The sequence below is a fragment of the Salminus brasiliensis genome, chromosome 1 (genome assembly GCF_030463535.1).
Source record: "Salminus brasiliensis chromosome 1, fSalBra1.hap2, whole genome shotgun sequence".
Lineage (NCBI taxonomy): Eukaryota > Metazoa > Chordata > Actinopteri > Characiformes > Bryconidae > Salminus > Salminus brasiliensis.
The window spans coordinates 20,351,421-20,358,561 of NC_132878.1; the positions used below are offsets into that span (position 1 = coordinate 20,351,421).

The 7,141-nt window shown below is 41.4% G+C and overlaps 1 long non-coding RNA gene across 1 annotated transcript; it reads right to left on the bottom strand.

The window, feature by feature from the left end:
- Positions 1 to 1,785: 1,785 nt before the first annotated feature.
- LOC140550564 (uncharacterized) lies at positions 1,786 to 4,513 on the bottom strand. The gene is made up of 4 exons (XR_011979232.1): positions 4,310 to 4,513; positions 2,787 to 2,876; positions 2,033 to 2,089; positions 1,786 to 1,875 (listed from the first exon to the last, which is right to left on the bottom strand). It is a non-coding gene; the product is annotated as an uncharacterized lncRNA (long non-coding RNA).
- Between the last annotated feature and the right edge of the window lie 2,628 nt (positions 4,514 to 7,141).

The following is a 7,141-nucleotide window of genomic DNA, read 5'->3' on the forward strand; positions in this document are numbered from 1 at the left end:
AGAAGAAGAATGATGATGAATGAATCTACAGTCTGTGAGTGGCTGGGTAGATGTGCGCTGTACTAGCTAATGTGTATAATGTGTATAAGAGTCATTTTGCATTAAGCTGCATGTTCCAAATTCTGTACTGGACATATAGTGCATTATAGTTCATATAGTACATAGTGGCTATAGTGGCTGTGGCTCCTCTGGACCACTTTCTCCCCTTCCCATTCCTCCTCTCCTCTCCTACTCCTTCAACCACTACTTTTGCAAGTTCTTCCACTCTTTACCGCAATCTTCTGTCTTTTTCCACTTCAGCTTTTGTCTCAACTGTCCTGACCACTCTTCCACTTCTTGAATCCTTTTCCTCTCTTCCATTAGAAACTGCCACAAACACTCTCCTCTCATCTATCTCCACCTCTGTCAACCTTTTCTGCCCTTTTTATCTAGGTCAGCAAATTGTTCTCCACCTTCCCTGTGGCTGTTGGATGTTCTCTGCAACAACCGTAGAGAGATAAGCATGGCTGAGAGGAAGTCACAACATGATCTCCACTCATCAGTCTCTACTCTCCAGGTTTAGAACGGAAGTTGCTGCTGCAAAAGCATCTTTCTACAGGGGGAAACTAGAAACATCTGCATCTGACCCATGCAAACTTTTCACCATCTTCTTCTCCTTTCTCCTCGACCCTCCTACTCCCCCACCACCCACTACCCTGTCTGCAGAAGATTTTGTCACCTTCTTTGAAGAAAAGGTTAACAAGATCCGCCGATCCTTCCCTTATGCCTCTACCCCCCCCCCCCCCCTCTCTAGACATGGCCCTCCTCCTCACTCCTCTCTGTTTCTCTTCTCTTCTTTTTCCACAGTTAACCTCCTACATCTTTTTACCTCTAATAATCCTACCATAATTTACAGGACCCTAACCAGTCTGGCTTCAAAGCAGCACACTCTACTGAAACTGCTCTCATTGCAGTTACAGAGAAGCTCCATGCAGCTAAAGCTGCCAAACTGTCATCGGTTCTGATCCTCCTTGACCTCTCCGCAGCTTTTGACACAGTGGACCACATCCTTGCCGGCCTTGGAATTACCGGCTCTGCATGGCGATGATTTGCATCGTACCTGCAGGGACGCTCATACCAGGCAATGGTTAAAAGCTGATGTGCACCAAGAGCCCTTCGAGCTTCAAGTACAGCTTGGCTTGACCCGTCATCCCTCAAAATCCACGGAAGACAAGCATCTAGGCTTTTTCCGTCCTGTCACCAAAGTGGTGAATGAACTTCTTTCGCTGTCTTTAACATACAGACTGAAGGGAATAGTAGAAGGGTCACCTTATTGACTTGTGTTTAGTAGTGTCTAAACTTAGAGGTATCTTTGTATTTTTAGCCTATTCAAACTAGCTGAGGTTTTTTTTCGGGTAAATAGCAAAGCACTTTTGTAAGTCAGTCAACTTATACACTCATTAGACTGCAATGGTCGACTCTTTGGCTATTTTGCTAATACACTAAAGCATGTGTACACAATGTGTGTAATATTTATTTCGCTATTGAATGCAATTATATGAGGATAGAAATGTTTTTTTCTTAGTTTTAGCAAATTAACCAAGCAATAGACATAGACACTGTCTGAAATGTCTGGAAATTACTATAAATATTGAGAAAAGCTGTTGTGTACATAATTTACATTTAAGGCATTTAGCAGACGCTCTTATCCAGGGCAACTTACAAACATGCTCTGCTTTGCTATATAATAAGTGTGTATATGTATGTTTACCACGTTATTTTCTGCTACAGCTGCAAGAATGGCACCTCTGTTACTGCAGAATCTCTCAGCGGTGTTGCAATCACCATGGTCAATCCAGAACAAATAGAACGTGTCTGCATGGAGAATCCACATTTCTGTAATACATGAAATACCAAGTGTAAATATTCTTTTCTTCATTATACAGAATGCTTAAGTGATATTAGGATGCCTCATCTGTTTGGTTATTAATCACTGAGCTGTCACTGAGTGAAGAAGTCAAAATTATTAGAGGTTAATTCATTGCTAATTTACCTTTGTTTGTGTTGATAGCATTTCCCATCTCCACTCTGGTTTGTCTGAAGTGGAAGTCTGAAAACAAATGTCAATGGATTTTTATTCCACAATCTGAAAAGTAAACATGCTACAAAGGGTCTTTTGAGCAATCTCACACAAGAGCCAATTTTGGTTCCATAAAGAACCCTGTTTGTAAAATAGATGTGTGAGTGTGAAGAGCGTTTAAGGTTCTCCACACTCACACATTTCTTTCACAGTCATGGTTCTATATAGAACCCAAAGTGGTTCGTCTTTGTCATCCAATAGCATATTGTAGGGTGCAGAGCTGAAGCATTAGAAGAGCCTAGTGCCAAATGGTTGCCCCTCCCTGGCATTTGGGTGGCCTTCTAAGTCCTATTAAGCGCAGATCCTGGAGAACACCAGGTTCATAAGCGCTCAAGTGCGAAAGACTAGATGCTCACACAGCTCAAAAGAACCTACATGCTTGGATTGGTCACAGCTGCCGTTAAAAGAGAATGGTTCTAAAATTGGGTGCTGCTGAGTCCACATAATAATTAATAAGGGCACATATGAAGGGCACCCGTGGTCACCCTTTATTTATAAATGAGAAATGCCAGACAGCCTTGTGGTCCTCCCTGGCATGTGGGCATGATAACTACATGACTGTGAGTGTACTAGTTGGAACTGGGCTAAAGAATACCATATTGTACCCTCCTTCAACTCTAAATATTTAGCACTGTTTTTGGAACATAAGCCAATAGACCAAACTCACAGTGTATCCCAGCAATGAAGAGGATGACAGTCAGTAAGACAATGATGATGATGAGAAGCAAGAGAAACAACATCTTCCCTCCACATTTACCTGAAGACCAAAATGAGACATGATTTTGATTAATATATATATATTACACACACATGCTACTTACATGTTAGAGATATTTGGCTGTTTATGGAACATATGGAATTAAAAAAAAAATGTAAATCCCACTCTTCTTGAAGGGTGGTCCTCAGGCAGGTCACTGAGGTCCTGGGGTACAGTGTTATAAGCTTCTACACGGCTGATCCCATAGGTTTTCTATGGGATTAAGGTATGGAGAAAGTGCAGGCCACTCCATTTGAGGCATCCCAGTCTCCAGCAGCCGTTCCCTAATGATGCGACCTCGATGAGCTGGAGCACTGTCGTTCATGAAGATGACATTAGGGCTGTGTTGTTCATGCAGAGGCACAATGACTGGATTGTTGATGTTATAAGTAGTATAGGCTTGTCACTGTACCATTCACAAAGTGTTGGGCAGTTCTATATCGACTAGACACACCCACACTGTAACACCACCACCACCACCGCCACCAAAAGCTTTTCTGGTGACAGCAGTGGCTAATGCATAGCGCACTCAATTTTGCTTAGCGTGAATCGACTTTGATCAGTGAAGAGTATGGAGGCCCACTGGTCCCATGTCCAACGTAAATGCCCTGTGCCTGGTGGTGTGGTCAGACAACCCTTGCATGGTGAACGGTTTCGAATAGTCTGTCTAACACTTGGGTGCCTCTCACCTCCCTTAAATGTGCCTGGAGTGTGGCATTTAGCCTCTGGTTCCGCAAGGCACTGTTCACAATGAAGCGGTCATCAGTGTGGGATGTGGCCAAAGGACATCCACTTCTATGCCTTTCTGTATTTCTGTTGCAACCTGCTGATGACACTCAGTAGCCACTTCCGCCCTTCGGACACACAGGCGTGGTACCTTCTACCACTTCGGTGCCAGGACACTATTTTACCATACAACACTCTGCAGACTTCACCATGACTATATTTATCCCAAAACCACTGTAGAAGAATACCTCAGGCATTAGGCAGTATTGTTTTGACATTTGGTAAAACAGGTTTTTTCAATAAGCCATTACAGGCATTCAACTTTTCAGACATCTAGTTCACAGTTCTGCTACTGTCAGCTTCTCAGGAATGTTGCATTTCACATCTCAACAATTGAATTATGCAAAACTTAGGAGGAAACGTCTTTATTTATTTATTTTTATTTAATTTTTTAGCCACGACATATTACTTTACATCCTGTATTGTAATCTTTATATGTTGGTCTCACAGGGTTGTGGGTTCAATACCTGAGTCTACTAAGTTACTTCAGGAGTCCTGTGAAAAAAGGCACCATTCAACCATCCTTTGCTGTTCTTCATCTGCTGTTCTGGCAGTATTGGACCTTAGCCTTCTCTCCTTCATCTGTCACTATGCATTTATCCATCCGTCCATTTGTCCACACAGCCAGTCATTCAGCCTTTCCTTACCTGAAACAGACTGCTCAGTTCTGCACGACCTTTTGCACTGTGCAGTAAGAGGATGCTGAAGCTCCTGATAGATGTCCTCAGTTCTGTCTGTTGGTCTTTCTGTTTGTCCTCCATCATCATACACATTATAACACCTCTGCTGCATCTCCATTGACCCAGTTAACACAAACTACTGCCGCTAAAGACCAGATACGAGTACATATGACACATGACAAGATGTTAAACATGCTCACGTGTTTCCCTGTATGTTTTAGAGCAACCTCACATATGGCATCTCTGAACTATTTAGATCTTCACACACACTGACCACACTGCACTTCCTTCTAGGGTAATATCCATATATGGTAATACTATATATATGTGTGTGTGTGTGTGTGTGTGTGTTTTATTATATATTACATATATTTACATATACAGTGTATTACAAAAGTGAATATACCCCTCACATTTCTGCAGATATTTAAGTATATCTTTTCATTGGACAACACTGACAAAATTACACTTTGACACAATGAAGCGTAGTCTGTGTGCAGCTTATATAACAGTGTAAATGTATTCTTCCCTCAAAATAACTACTCACCGGCAATAAAAGTGAGTACACCCCTAAGAGACTACACTCCTAAGTGTCCAAATTGAGCACTGCTTGTCATTTTCCCTCCAAAATGTCATGTGACTCGTTAGTGTTACTAGGTCTCAGGTGTGCATAGGGAGCAGGTGTGTTCAATTTTGTAGTACAGCTCTCACACTCTCTCATACTGGTCACTGAAAGTTCCAACATGGCACCTCATGGCAAAGAACTCTCTGAGGATCTTAAAAGACGAATTGTTGCGCTAAATGAAGTTGGCCAAGGCTACAAGAAGATTGCCAACACCCTGAAACCGAGCTCGGCACAGTGGCCAAGATCATCCAGCATCTGAAAAGAGCAGGGTCCACTCAGAACAGATCTTGCGTTGGTCGTCTAAAGAAGCTCAGTGCACGTGCTCAGCGTCACATCCAAATGCTGTTTTTGAAAGATAGGTGCAGAAGTGCTGTCAGCATTGCTGCAGAGATTGAAGAGGTGGGGGGTCAGCCTGTCAGTGCTCAGACCATACGCATCAAATTGGTCTGCATGGCTGTCACCCCAGAAGGAAGCCTCTTCTGAAGTCTGTACACAAGAAAGCCTGCAAACAGTTTGCTGGAGACATGTCAACAAAAGACATGGATTACTAGAACCATGTCCTATGGTTGGATGAGACCAAGATTAATTTGTTTGGTTCAGATGGTCTGAAGCATGTGTGGCTGCAATTAGGTGAGGAGTATAAAGATAAGTGTGTCATGTCTACAGTCAAGCATGGTGGTGGGAATGCCATGGTCTGGGGCTGCATGAGTGCAGCAGGTGTTGGGGAGTTACATACCCCCCCCCCAGAAACTGGGTCACAGGGCAGTGTTCCAGCATGATAATGACCCCAAACACACCTCTAAGACGACCACTGCTTTATTGAAGAGGCTGAGGGTAAAGGTAATGGACTGGCCAAGCATGTCTCCAGACCTGCCAAAAATCTTTGGGGCATCCTCAAGCGGAAGGTGAAGGAGTGCAAAGTCTTGTATATCCACCAGCTCCGTGATGTTGTCATGGAGGAGTGGAAAAGCATTCCAGTGGCAACCTGTGAAGCTCTGGTAAACTCAATGCCCAGGAGAGTTAAGGCAGTTCTGGAAAATAATGGTGGCCACACTAAATATTGACACTTCAGGAACTTTCACTGGGTGTACTCACTTTTGTTGCCGGTGGTTTATACATTAGTGGATGTATATTGAGTTATTTTGAGGAAAGAATAAATTTACACTGTTATATAAGCTGCACACAGACTACTTTTCATTGTGTCAAAGTGTCATTTTGTCAGTGTTGTCCCATGAAAAGATATATCTGCAGAAATGTGAGGAGTGTACTCACTTTTCTGATACACTGTGCATGTGTGTGTATGTATGTATATATATATATATATATATATATATATATATATATATATATATATATATATATATATATATATATATATAGGGTTGCCAAACCAAATCTGCTTAAGGGCCAACTTTGTGCACCTGGCCATTTGCAGTTCAGGTTAGGTTCGTGTTTTTTTACTGTCACACTTTTGCCCTGTTTGTGTCGCTCTTGTTCTGTGTCTTTCCTTTGTCTGCTTATTTAAAATCTATAGAACATTTTTTGCACAGATTGCAGTTTTGTTATCACTTGTTACAAACCCAACTATGGTGTAGGATCCAGTTAAAAATTGTGTAATACTGGGTATTTACACCACTTATTATCCTTCTGAGACCCTAAGTCCTTATATGGGGACATTACATTTCTACGTTTCTGCACCATAAAACTTTGATTTGTGTACAATAACATATCTAGCTTCATATGGCATGCATTTGTGACAAATTCTAGCTATAATAAGAAGTTACACCATCCGTGAAGATGTACTCGTTTGAGGACATTTTACAAGTCATTGGTTGTGCTTCATTTTATAAATACAGGGAGAATTTCTTTCTCCAGGCTTTTTGTGCATTCTTAGTTTCATATTTGATGCAGGGTGTTGCTTTTGGTACATTTAGCCAAGTGCTGTACTAAAGTACACATTTTTTTGTTATTTGTGTTTTAATTTTTATTTTACTTTATACCTCTACTTTCCTGCATTTTAGAGGCAGATGATATATTTTTATAATTTTGTAATAAAAAAATAAAATAATAATATTTGCACTAGTGTATGTCCATGTTTAGGGTTTGAAATACATTTACATTTACATTTAAGGCATTTAGCTCTTATCCAGAGAGACTTACAAAAGTGTTTTGCT